At 38.9% G+C, this 14,467-nt stretch overlaps 1 protein-coding gene across 1 annotated transcript in view; it reads right to left on the reverse strand.

Annotated features, from left to right (window-relative positions):
- RAP2A (RAP2A, member of RAS oncogene family) overlaps positions 1 to 14,467 on the reverse strand; it is a 30,281-nt gene that overhangs the window by 3,324 nt on the left and 12,490 nt on the right. The window lies entirely within an intron of this gene.

Here is a 14,467-nt window from a genome sequence, read left to right on the forward strand (position 1 = left end):
TGCTTCATAATCAACTTGGACAGCACAATAGATCATATAAGCTATGAAGGAATTTATTACTTTGCACCTCCTTGTGACGGGATGATTGCCAAATTTTTTAGAAATTAAAATGCCTGCCTTTTATTTTTTCCATCCTCACATGCATAAACCCTTCTTCAGACATGGAACTAAATAAGTGTTCAGTCAGGTTTTAAATTTACATATTTGCCATAGCAGAGGAGAAAACACTGGGCCTATTTCCAAAATACTCTTACACAGGCTTTCTCACGAAAGCAACAAGGACTGAGAGAGAAACAGATTACGGCTTTTAGCACTTAAACTAAACGAAGATCTAGGAGAAACAAGATGGTTCCTTCTTAATTTAAACCTGATTTTCTACTTCGCATTAGCTTAGTAGTACTGCCTTGAGTCAAATCACTCCAGTAAGACCGAGCTGTGGACTGACAACTGTCATAGCTGACACCTGCAGCAGTTGAAGCTACCACTGTCCTTAAGCCACCTATTACTCCTTCTTCATCCCTCCCACCCACCTCCCTGCCTCCCGGGCAGGGCAGGAGAGCAGAGCCGGTGCATGTGCCTCAGCTGGTTGAGGGAAACATCCACCAGCCATGCTGCAACGCAGCTGTCAAGACTCCGCACTGGAACAGTTGGCTCTACTGCAGGGACAGTGAGCTCCCACAGAGAGAATAAAAGGGCAGTAAATTCCCAAACCACCTCAGCAACTCTTACGCCACCACAGCAGTATCAAAAATTGGTCCAACTATGTCCCAAGATACAGCTGAAATACTAGCCTTTTTGTTATGTCTCTTTGCTAAGCGTGGGAATGTCACTTAATCCACAGTCTGGGGCTGTGGTCAATAAGAGTAGAGAATTCCCCTCACTTTCACCATTTATCCTATCCTCATTTACCATCTGAAGAGACACAATCCATTTCTCACTCTGTGGATATACAGTATTTAGCACAATGATACCTTTGGAACTCTTGCAAGAGCTAAGCTGCCATTAATTAAGTACCAAAATACACACAAGCATCTTGAAATCTGTCCTCCCGCATTTAAACGCATGACAGCATAGTCTTTAATTACATAAGATGGATGGCATTCAACAGATAAGACAGCAATCCAATATTTCTCTTTATCTTTATTGTTCAGATGCATGTGTCCTATTGTATTTGCTGTACAGCATTAAAACCCCTTCAATGAAAGTGGAATCAGGTACACCTTCACTGCATTTCTTGATATCTGAGGGCCCCAAACTTCCCCTCACCAGCTCCTCCCGGTATTCTGCCTCTTCTCAATTTTACCAGTGGGAAAAATTGAGAAATTCAAAGCAGCCACTTGAGAAACATTCGGTGAAGAAGCAGATGAGCCAGAATTAAAACACGAGATCCCTTCTCTTCTCATTCTGCAAGATCACTCGGATTTATTGAGAAACATATGAGGAAAAAAACTCCCACACTTGTTCCGGATTTATAGCCAGTTCCACTGAAACATTCAAGTGCTCAAAAAGGTTTAGGAACTCTAGAAAAGCTGGGCAATGAAATATCTGATGATCTGTTTACTATGAGTACTCAGCACCTGGGAAATGGAGCAGTGGAAACAGTGAACTTTCGTACTGCAGAACAAAAAGAAGAACTGATGAGATGACAGGATAGATGTGAACGGTCTAGTTTAATTTATTTGCACAGGACGATCTAGGAACTATTAGCTGGAACAGATAGAAGCACTTTTCTATCTGTACTGCTTTTGCCTCTTGCATTTACCCTGTTCAGCTTATAATCCATTTTCATTCAATAACCACTTTACAACATTAAATTGTGTACGAAAGTGTTTCTGCAAAACTCTCTCATTATGTCATCCTATCAAATACCTCCTCACAGGGCAAAAATAAAGTTGCTCTTGCAAAATACATCCTTGTATTACCTTTAATTTTGAATAGTCAACTTTACAGAGAAAATACTTTTTATATTCTGTGTGACATATTTTATATTTATATACATTTTATATAAAATATATATACTTATGCCTGCCGATAATATATATATATATACACTCACATATAAAAAGAGAGTCATGCAATTTGTCTTTCTACACAGAAAAGTCAGTATCTATTATCTAGAATAACGGAGGTTGGAATGTGGCAAATAATGGGAAAACAGTCCATGAATACCGAGTGGAAGACTGGCTCCAGTATGGGCTTATGAGCTCCAGTTCAGTATCGGTCCTGCCAGACCAAAGCTGAGTATGGGAGAGCCAGACCAGACATTTGTGTATTGTATTCTCCAGATACCAAGATGATGATGGATCGACTGCGTGGACAGTGCCATACATGAACAAAAAGGTCTTTACAGAAACTATGTGGTTCCATGTAGCGGTTCCAGCCCCTGCTTGTCTTCAATCAGAGTCCCTAAGGCTCTCCACACTGTACTTCCCAGCTTTCGAGTTCTGCTAACACACCGTGGAAACCCTAGCTCTCGACTAAATCAAACTTTACGAGCTCTAAAGTTCAAGCTGGCTCTCCACCCTTTACCTCCCAACATTGCCAGAATTTCCTGCCTCACTTAGTATCCAGGGCAAATTTACTTCTGATGATTACGGGGGAAATCCCTGTCTCTCCTTACCACGGCTGCTGATCTTGCTGGAGGTGACTTCTGCCTACCCCTGGAGGCTCCGCTCGCTATTCACAGGGCTTTGGACTGGCCAGATGTTGGCACACCCACTGCTGAGGTGATTTCTCAGATGTAGTGGAATTACATGATTCTAATGAAATTTGAAGGGAAGAAGAACATCTCTTCCTCACAGGCTTTTCACCCTGCTGAATTTCAGTGACCCAAGAGGAAAAGAGCTTCTTTACAAAGGAAAAAAAAAAAGAAAAAAAAAAGAGCTGCCTCACAATGCCCAAGCAGCAATGCAGAACACACAGAAATCAAACCCAGGAATTCACAAATCCTTCCAAAAGCTTCAAGCAGGATCTAACCTACTCACAAATACTTTCAGCAGGGCAAAAGGAGCTAAAACCCCACCACCTATGCCAGAGCCCTGAAAAGCCAGACTGCTACTGCCATTGCAGGATGCGTGAGGGCAGCTAAGCCCACCATGGGAGGTGGGCAGAGGTCTTGCCTTTCAGTGCAGCCCATCTCCCCCTGCCTGTCCCCTTAGCGCTGGAAGCGGCGCAGTTCAGCTCCTCGTTCCTGAAGCAGGAAAATCCAATTTTCTCGGGGCTGCTGAAAAGCTTTGAGCAGCACTGATCATTCCTAATGAAAAGCATGAGGGCCACCTGAAAATGAGAACTGCTGCCAGTTTCCTCAGTATCAGAGCAGCGCAGTATGTATTCTAGGGCAAACATCACAGCAGAGCCTGTAAGAAATATACTCAAATGCAGCACGGGAAAGCTTGACTTTTCAAGACCTCTTCAGGAACAAATTTTTGCAAGACCAATTACACATGTTTGCAGAACACGTTTAAAGAACAAGGTACTTCAATGATCTCACCATCTTAGAATATGACAGATACCGAGCAGCAGCAACTCCTGAAGAGATAATACGACTGCAGTCATTTATAGCCCCATGAAAGACACTGGTGCATAGTCAAATACCGTCATATCCAGGATATCACTACTGGCAAGATACAGTCATTGCTCCATAAAAGACAAGCAGCATGTACTTCACCGTCTCAGATAGCTTCATTCAGTGCTTAAAAACACCCTGTTATCCACTTTTAACAAGCTTCTGGGACCAACAGGCCACAGTAAATGACTCAGTTTTCCTGAGGATGGACAACATTGCCATGTGGAATCAATAAATACATGGACTTCAAATGTTTTATGTGGCCTAGCAATGCACCAACAACACGGCCTTACACACCACAGCGATAAATAGTTTCTATATTTTTATCTTACTTCACACAGCACACGTATCATCCACATTTCCGTTTAGATTAATATGTATGCTTTGAATAACAGTTTAAAACATTTAGAAGGCCTCAAGGTGGTACGTAAATGATCTTCAGGGATTTCTACCTCCCATTTTTTTCTATCTCCCATCTTATTCAGAAAGAGAAAAACATGGGCAGTACCTGACATCACATCTGAATCTCTTTTACAAGGTATTTTTCAAATTTCTCCTTAAAGCTCTCATTGGATAAAGATAAAAACAAAGATGACATTCAGTGAAAATAATAAAAATGAAGAATAAAAAAAACTGAAAAAAATTTATGTACACCAAGGCTAATAAACTGATCTGACACCCTTAGACAGTGCTAGAGATTGCCTAGTACCCCTAAACTAAGGAGGGATGAGGAGAAGAGAGCTGGACCAGTACAGGAGAAGACACTAAGAAGTTCAAATGGGCTCCTGCTTTCTTCTACCACATTCTGGAAATGTTGCATCTTTTCAAAGATTTTTGTCCGAGCTTCATATCAGAGCCAAACATGTTCAACCAAAACGCAGAAACTTTATGTATAATAAAAACAAATTAAGAGAGAAAAAAGGTGTATTCTTAAAGACTTTCTTATAACTAGCTTAAGTCCTGTTGAAGGTTAGGGAAAGATGTATGATTTATAGCTTTACATGTTAAATACTGACCACTGAAATGTAAGGTATATCTCCACCTTTATCATCTCCTTCTACGTGCAGCGTTTCTCCCCCTGCCCGTCCCCCCCCCCCTTTTTCTTTTTAAATGTATTTCTGGCACTTTTGAAAGTATTTCAAAAAGGAACAATTTTTCTTCATTTTAGACTTACAAAAAATTTGTGGTAAGATTCCTCCCAAAATGCACAGTAGAATAATTCTGGGTAATATGAAATAAAATATCAAAGCCAACAGTTAAATCTATCAGATTGTTTACCAATTCGTGCATAAATATTACTAAGCATTATTTTGTAACGTAATTTACAAACTTTGATTGTCTGTAGTAAAATCTGTCATAACTTGACGTTTCCTCATCTAGAGAAAGAGCGTATTCCAAATGTAACTATTAAGACCTTTTCACACAACTCCTTGGATGTTTAATGCAGAATCCTCAATAGTTAAAACTCACACAAGCTTCGGAGGGTAAGAAAAGATACACAGTGTTCCCTAGTCTGATTCTGAGCCTCTCAAACACCAGGACAAGAGGAAGCAAGACCACAGAATTGTCAAGGGGAAAACAAACAATCTTAACTCTTTGTTGAAAACTTCCAATTCTTGAACCAAAGCAGCAGGAAAAATACATACGTACTTCTAAATCAATTGCTATCTCGTCTTAAGGAATTTAAGCAAAGAGAACATTTCACTTTTTCCGAACCTTGATTCCTTGTATTTTGTTAGCTTTAAGAATTTTAGCATTATGAGATAAATCAACAACAGGGGCTCAGTCTGCAGAGCTACATCTTTTTCCATGGAGTCCTGCAAATATACATCAATGAAGATGTGCCTACACCTGTATACATGTATAGAATGTGTCAGAAGATAGATATGTAAATCTAAAAATAAGTAGGTTTCTGCAAAGTTTGAGTACTTTGCTTTCCAATGAAAGTTATTACAGCTTCTCAGGTAAATCCATACAGAACAGCTGTAAAACCCCCACCATTCTGATGCAAACAAGTCATTCCAGTTTACCAATTTATTGTATTCAGTTTTGTAAGTTATATTGTGTAAGGATTTAATTACTTAAGCAACAACTCCCAGATAAAAAAAAAAAAAAAAAAAAGAGTCTTAAAATAATTTTATAAATGAGTAGATGTTAAAGAGCTTACTGGAAGTCCCACTGCAATTAGGTGGCTGAGTCATGAATTATTTTGCTATAAAGAACAGTGTATGGCCTAATTGCAGGACTAGGGATCTAACATTTTATTCTACACTTTGACATGAACTCCTTATATAGCCTTTGGGAAACAAACTCTTCAGATGGATAGAATGAGGTATACAAAGGCAGGATAATTGTACTTACTCATCAGACAGCAAATTAAATAATAACTGTAAAACAACTCAAAGAATAATATTAGAATAATAAATAACCACCATACCATATCACTTTTGAAGAGGCTTTGGAAACTATCTTTGTTCTTGTACGTGAAACTTTCTGGAAATAATCACCTCAACTTCAATAAAATACTTTAAAGCCAATTCGGTTCTGTGGTTGTTGTAGTCCGCTTACACTTCCCAGTTTGATTCACAAGGTCTAGAAAAAGTGTCAACCGATGCCAGTGCTGCTGAAATTGTTTGGCAGGCTCACCTTTGGTACTGTGCTTGTAAGTAATTAGAGGACATAGTCCTCTCCCAAGCAAAAGCCCAAGAAACAACAACAACACAACCCAATCTAATGAAGCACTATATATATTTTGCTTCCCAACTGTTACTATAAGCACTTTTCAACCAAAACACTTGAACACATTATTTCTAGGCAGCTTACAGCTGAGAACTTCCAAGGGACAAGAATGGCGGATGGTAATGTCTGATACACATATTCAAAGGATATCTAGTAAATCTACATTTCTTTGCTGCAGAGGCAACAGGATGATGCACATCATTGCTGCATGAAGGACACTAAAGAACTTTCCAGGTTATTTCCAATCACTTCAGAGAGAAATTCTCAGCTATAGGGGATTTTCTGCATCTAAGATCTCATGGGGCAACTAGAATAACAAGAAACTCCTTCCATGGGACAACCTTCCATCCTGGTTCTGCAAGTTACTGCAGATAAAGCCTATCTTCAGCTCTGTCACCTGCTTAAATGGTAAACCAGTGCTTATTTAAATACCTGAAAATTCAATGGCCTGCCAACATGCCCTATGGGAGAAGAATTTACCATTCACTAAAGGGAAGTCCTGAAGAAAAATCCCTGATCATCAAGATCTTAGGTAGACCTTTCCTCAGCACATTTACAGAACACCATAAACGTTTAAGCTGCATCCAATGATGTTAGCATTTCCGCTTGCAGTAAGGCTCTGGCATAGGAAGCGAGAGGCAAACAGCACTTTGAGAGGAATAACAGCAGTTCTCATCCACTGCCATTTCAGATGCTCAAAAACCTTTGCAAACAAGAGGTTAGCGTTCACCTTAAAAAGGACACCTCTCCCTAGTATCAATAATTAAAACTCCTATCTAACACAATGAAGCCATATCTAACTTAACACAGCAGGTTTGCAGTGAGTGTATCCAAACAAGATTTTAATCCTTGATTTCCCTCTCCATGCCAATCAAAATTCCCTTCTTATCCAATCGAGCATCAACATTACCTTGGTGAAATCCTGAAGTTCTAGTCACATTCAGCAACTTAGAAACACTGGAATCTTCAAATAAGAATTTTCTATTCCTTGGAACAGCTTAAGTAGCAATAACCATAATAAAAGGCAAAGCAAGTGTTTTACCTGACTTTTTCCATCATGACTAATTCTCTTGTTTCTAAAAGCAAGAGGAAAATCAGAATGCCCTACAAACCTGAGATTCTCACAGGTGCATTGATTTCTTTTAGTTGCTCTCTCTATACTCAGCTTGCATTGAAAGAAGTCTAGTTGTCCAGAAAACTATGAACAGATTATGAGGCACAGTATGGTTGCTTAAGTACAAAATTCTTGCTCAAAACTTCCAGACGCTAAAGCCAAGCATCTAATTTTTCAAAAATTGCTGCTACTAACTGTAGGAATGGCTCAACATATTGAAAATTGGGCCTCATATTAACTATTTAAACTTTGGGTCCATAATTAAAAATTATTCTTAATGAACATATTAGTTTTCTGACCTTAAATATTTTTCTAAGCCATATGCCATGCTAATATATTAATATTTATTCCAGTATAATGAGTATGACTAGATGCACCAAGGTTTTCAGTGCTTACCAAATGCACAACATATGGAAGATACTAAAATTAAAGAGACTACCATCTATCTTTTAATTGTATCTTAAAAAAAAAGGCAATTCTTCAAAATGAGCATTTTTTTTCAGACATAACCACTTATAATTACATTTTATCCTTTGATACCTTGCAGAAAACACATTAAACATCAAGCGAGAAGAGTGCTGACACATGACTGAAGGGATGTGGGTTCAGTTCCATACCCTGCTACAGACATAGTTTCTAGTAAGTCCCTTGAACTCTGTATCTCTGTTCTCCATCTGAAGAAAACAACCGTCATCTGATTTAACCTCTGAACACCCATGGCATGTAAACACTCCTGAGGTCTTCCATCCTTAGCGATGGAGGCAACCTGAACATCTTGAAGGATGTATTAGCAGTTTTGCTCACTCTTGAAGAGAAAGATATCTCACATTCAGGCTATTCTCATCAGTAGGCCACGTAACGCCACAAATCTTTGGGTCTTCTTTACAAGTATATAGAACAGCTATGTTAGGGCAGGTTCTGTGCCAACATCAAGCTTGCCAGCAGAAAGAATAAAGCTATTGGATTAGGCGTGCCCCAGAGCAGGAGCAAGAACACCAGCATGAGGGACAAAGCCAAGGCTGTTACCTTAGTTCAACTCCACCGGCTTGAGCAGAAACTGTAGGGGCTTACAATATCTTAAATCATATGTTGACATTGAAGGATTTCTCCTCCTCCTTTCTTCTCCATAACGAACTTCTACAAGGCCAAAACCCCCGCCTATTCTGATGATGTGGGATTGAATAGGTCCCTTAGCAAAAGTAATGAAAAATACAGATACCTATTGAAAGCAATATAAGCCTCTTGCACGTCATACAGCAAATCTACGGATTCTAGCTGTTTGGTATTTTTAACTTATTACATTGCTGTGTACAAAGAACAGTGACCCTAACATGCATTACCATTTATCTATCAATACATGCTTTGTCTCGATAAATTTCTCTCAGAAGCATATCTCTTGACATGCAAACCTTTAGATGAATTACTGCAATATTTTAAAATATACTCTAAGCCTACTACACAAGGAAGCATTGACAAAAGTGGGGAGGAGAAGAAAAGTGACCAAACAGATCTGTACCGATTCAGATGTATCAAAGTTTATGCCTGTAGCTGGGTTAAAGAAAAAAAATCTGAGACACACATTGTTACTATTCCATTTGGAAAAGCTGAAGCAACATCCAGCTCTTCTACAAAGCAGAGTCTGGCAAGTAATTTATAAGGACAACACTAGGTCTAGCGTCTTACAGACTTGGTCAATGCTGATATATAAAGCTCCGATTCTTCCCTTCTGCCTACAGCTCTTCTCCTTGCCATTCCCCAGTCCATCATTAGGGTTGAGCACATGCCACAGTTCTTTCCACAACTAGAGCACTAACAGGGTCTCTTTCCCACCAACAATTCAGATAGAACTTAATCATTATTTAGATTTCTAATTCATTCCAGACTTTAAACCACAGAACCACTGGGGCGGAAAGACACCTCAGGAGGTCACTAGCCCAACCCCCTGCTCAGAGCAAGGTCAGCCAGGAGATCTCAACCAGTTTGCTCAGTGCTATGTACAGTTTAGGCTTCAAAACCTCCAAGGACAGACCTTCTGCAACTTCTTTGGGAACTTGTCCCAGCATTTAATTTAGTTTAACTTTGCCACAGAATTCAAAACTCACTGGCAGGTAATGGGGGAAGATGAGACAAGCACACAACTGAGTTGCATAAGGCTTGTTTCCATAGAAAATGGGCTGAGAAACAAACACCAAAGCTATACAATTATTTATAGCTATTCGTTTATGTAAAGGAACTGATAATCATACTTACAGGACTCAAGATAGACATATATCCTAGCATTACGAAAGTGCAGCGAATTACCAGATTTTACAGAATTAACTAAAGCATAAGTTAATGACAACTTCAATCTCTTTATCCTTGTTTATTTAAACTATAGAAAGTGAAACATTTTAGTGGATTCATAAAGTAAAAACTTTGGCTAGCAAAAATAGTCAAATGCACATGGATTTTAAAAGGGCTGGAAAACTATAGTCCTGTAAGGTATTATTTCACTCTTCAAAGTGAACACACCCTTATATTCCTTTAACCAACTTATAATCACTGATAAAAATCCCACTACAAAACTTATTTAAACTATTCTAATAGGATTTTCTCTAGCTCATTAAAATTACACTTTTACAGTCTTCAAGAATAGGCCTAACAATTAATTCAAAACCTTCTTAGCAGCATCACCTGCTTCCAAAGGATTAGAGTTCAGGAATGATCGTGTCGTGCCGTCCAGTCAGAACCACACAAAAATCAACAGCTTCTCCTCCATGTCGAGGTAAGAGCCTTCTGACTGCAAGAAGTCAGAGGTCCTGACTTTCAGAACTGCACAGACATAGCCTCTGAAAACAAATGCAAGCCTGGATCACAAAATTCACCTCTGACAATTTGATTGCCACTACCTGGTCCGTAGAATTGAGCCTTACGTGTGGATATGAACTGTATTTCCATAGTGGCTGTTATTTATTTACTTTTTAAAGAATTTGACCTTTTGCAATGAGCCTAGCTTCAGGACACTTAAGAAAAAGTAAAATAAAAACAATGGGATTAAGAGGCAAACAACCTGTCACAAATTTATGCTCTCTCATCAATCCCTGTGTAGAAGCTAAGGCAGATAGATACCAGAGTTTATATGATATCGCATAGCCTGAAGAGAATTTGTGTGTCTAGCACAAAGCAGAGACTTCTTTGTTGCCCTAGTAACCAAAGAAGAATACAGCTTAATGTCCTTCAAGCTAATAAAAATATCCTACAATGCTTACAAGAAAACTTTGCAAAAAATGCTCCGTTGAGACAGATTTTCCTCACAACAGTACAATCAGGTTACAACTCTGGGTATTTTTCAGAAGACAGACTGTGTTACAGAAGCCCTAAACCAATGGCCACGCTGGTACAGTGAACCAATTTAGGAGAAAATAGTGCAAGTTCTATCATTTTCTCTTTTACTTCAGAAGTAGTATTATGACTTCATATCCTTTTGGCTATAGTCAAGCCCTCTTTACCAAAATAAAATTTCTTACCAACAAAGAAAATACAGACTTGAATCTGAAAGTCTTGACTAGTTTTATTAGCAGATGCTGTGAAAGCCTCTTCACTCCTGAGTTTCTACCAGAACATTTGACTTCTAACTTGGGAAAGAAAAACATTCTGCCATGACCTCAGAAAGATGATGGCACTTATTTTACAGATTTATCTAATTTATCTTATTACCATAAGCCTGGTTTAAATAATTGGAATGCTTGAATGAACAGAGCACCAAAAAGGTTTTCTTCTCCACAATTTTCAGAAGTGACCTCCATCTTTAACAACTCAACTCTGTAACTCCAGAAATTTGATTCAAAAAGAGCACAGCAGCTAGTTAAGCAAAACTGTTTCTGTATCTAAACATAAATATTCAAAAATAAGAGCTTCCAAAGTCATGTGGGTTTTTTTGTGGTTTGTTTGTTTGTTTTTTTTAATTTTTTATTTTTTAACTAAGTTTTGGTTCCTCTTCAAGTGTAAGATACTGCCTCCAAGCATACTACCTCTATGCAGCAAATACAAAGTATGGTTTACTGATAGCCTCTCTTCTATATTGAGCGTAAACTTCAGAAATAATTTTCTTAGGAACATTTTTTCTTTCTTCCTACAATAAGACAGGTACCAATTACAGAAAAAGCAGCCAACAGACTACTTCATTCTCAATCAGCATCCTGAATATACTGGAAGAGTTGAAACTAAAGTTTAACCATTCAGTATCCAGAATTTTCCTAGTAAGAACTTGTTTGTAAAATGACATCAGGTACAAGGTATCTAGTACATTAAACAGTAAATTCTAAACATTTCATTCTTCCTTATGTGTGTGTGTATGTATATCTCAAATCCAGTATTTGAGTAACTATTAAAATGAAGCCAGCTAGAATGAAGAGCTCAGATATTCTCATCATCTCGGATGTTGAGCTATTTGTATTTTAACTACTGTATAAATGTTAATTTCTTTGGGTCTGCTCTAGGTTAAAAAAAAGCTCCCTTTTCCCAGAAGAGTTTCACTAGCCTGTCTGACAGCCATTTTATTGTCCATGAAGACACTGTGGCACTTAATCACCTTGAAGAATGCTTTATCTTGCACACGTTAACCCTATCAGCTATTAGGCATCAGCAAGGTTAGCCTCCAGGACTCCATCACCATGCAGCTGCCCACACCGCTGCACCTCTGGGGCTTTAGGCACCTGGCTGCTTTGGTTGGTGCCAAAGCTGTGTCAGCAGCAGAGCAGGTGCACCAGGGTCAGAGCCCAAGGCTCCCAGCTGGCAGCATCCCTGGAGTGCCTCTGCACCGGCATTTTGCCGGTGGTTGTATGCTGGCTGATGGCCTGTGCCACCCAAAGAGACGGTTACTCAGCTGAACTGACAGAAAGGATGGGCTTTGCTAGCTGATAGAAAAAGCAATGTGTGCATGCGTGAGATAGAGTGAAAAAGAATGAAAACCTTTACAACAAGAGGTTATGTTCCTTACTGACATATTTTTTTTTTCAGAGGGAGAAAAACAAACAAGTAGGCAGGCAAATCTAAATAGTTTCTTTAAAAGACTGCAAATTCCCACACGGACCCCAATTTTAATATTGCTTAAACTAGGTAGGAAAACCAATGCAGCTTTACATTCATTTAACCAAACGTATTCAGAAAGTAACTCAGCAACAAAATTTTCATATGTGGACAAAGCCTATTTTAAACATTTTTAACTAGAAGATAACTGCAGAACTGGGTGAAATCCACATTTTTATTTTTGTCCTGGCTCCTGACCCCATAGGCTGGAAGACTGAAAAACCCCTCTACACATATTTGTATGTACATTTTAGCTGTCCCTCTGAGAGAACTTATTTTTAAAGGTAGGTAACAGTTTATGAAAGGTGTTAAACTATAATGTACTTTGTTTTATTCTGAGAAACAAAACATTACCCCAATATTTAAGTGTCTGTCACATTCTAGGTACAGAAAGGACAATAATTTGTATACTTAACCCTCAAAAGCAATAGTAACAATGGTAAGAAAATATTTGACAGAGTTTGATTTCTTTTAAGGAAGAGCCTACATTTAAAGGTACCACACACCCTGGTGTCCATTACATCTTCTTCATTGAATCAGTAATTGGTAACTAGAATTTCCTGAAAATAGTCCACTAATTATTTTTTCCACATTAAGTTGTCCTATGCAGAAAGGCCATTTCAATTAATATGAAGGTGTGTACAGGGGTGTGAAGCCCAGACTGTTCCCAGTCCTTTTAATCTAACCACATTTCTTGCTGACAGACAGAAAGTCTTTCAAAGGAAGGCGTTTTGATCATCTCTGGGAGAAGAATGTAGACTTCAATTACCAGTCCAATTATCCCAGCTAGGAAGGCAATACAATTGCTTAATTTTAGAGTAATGAGGGACTTTCAAGGTGTGCCTTCTCAGCTTTCATCCAAGATTGAGCTTTCCATTGTCCCTCTCTGGCAGATGAAGCTACCATGATGGCAGTCTCTATTTCGGAATAAAAACCATCTGGAGGAGAATTCAACATACCCAAGTTCAATGATTTCACACCTTTAGGTGATTTGTTTTCTTTTTTGAATATGCTCATCTCTTTAAAAAAGGATGCTTTTTTGTATATTTTAGCCAAACACAGTTCACAAGGGTTAGAAGAAAATAAAGAAAAAAGCAGTATCCTGCAATAAACAGCAAATCATATTGAGTGACCAAGTTCTTGAGAATCCATGGAAAGAATACAGGGTAAACTTCCCCCCCCGCCCCAGAAAAATCCTATTTTCTTTCCTATTCCTTTTCTTTGCTAGTATACAAGGTAGCAATTCTTCCCAGAGGCGAGAACTTTGTAACCACAGGTTTTTTCCTCAGTGTGTCCATTCCAGGCCAAGGGATACACCAGCAAACCCTGCAATACATGGTAGGCCCCTCACCCTCCTTTCCTCTTCCTTATGTTCCAGAGCAATCTGGACCTTTTGAGTTCAAGTATCCTGAGCCTAGCTTTCCATATATTTTATTTTCCTTTTCAGAACACAGTTACATTGTCAACTTCAGTGGGTAAAAACTGAATTACGTGGATTTGTTTAATCTCAGGTTTACAAAATGTAGTAAGAGCAAGCAGTCAGGAGAAACCACCTTTCCATCATCACATCAGACTACCATGATGATTAGCTTCTTGTGATATAATTTTTTAGACAGGTAATGGTATTTTGAACACATCTGCTACAGTTTAGTAGTATGACTGAAGGTTCATATTGTCTGCAAGTGCCAGTCACTTCCTTCCCTTGACAAAGGGCTCTGCTTGCAGTGAAGACATTCGCATCGTATGTCCTGTCTATAAACCATTATGTAGCCCAGTAGCTGAACTATGGGCAATTACAAACGTAACTGACAGCGTAAATCAAAAAAAGACGGAAAGAACAGTAGCTCCGCTCCACGAGAAGGCTGTCCAAGGACTGCGTTTGCTCACTCTGGTTCCTGCAAACCACCCTCTCACAGATGCGGAGCAAGTCCACCAATCCTCCAATTACGTGCTCAGTGCAGAATCTGAGGCATGGGGCCTGA

This window comes from Larus michahellis, chromosome 1 (assembly GCF_964199755.1).
Source record: "Larus michahellis chromosome 1, bLarMic1.1, whole genome shotgun sequence".
Taxonomy (NCBI): domain Eukaryota; kingdom Metazoa; phylum Chordata; class Aves; order Charadriiformes; family Laridae; genus Larus; species Larus michahellis.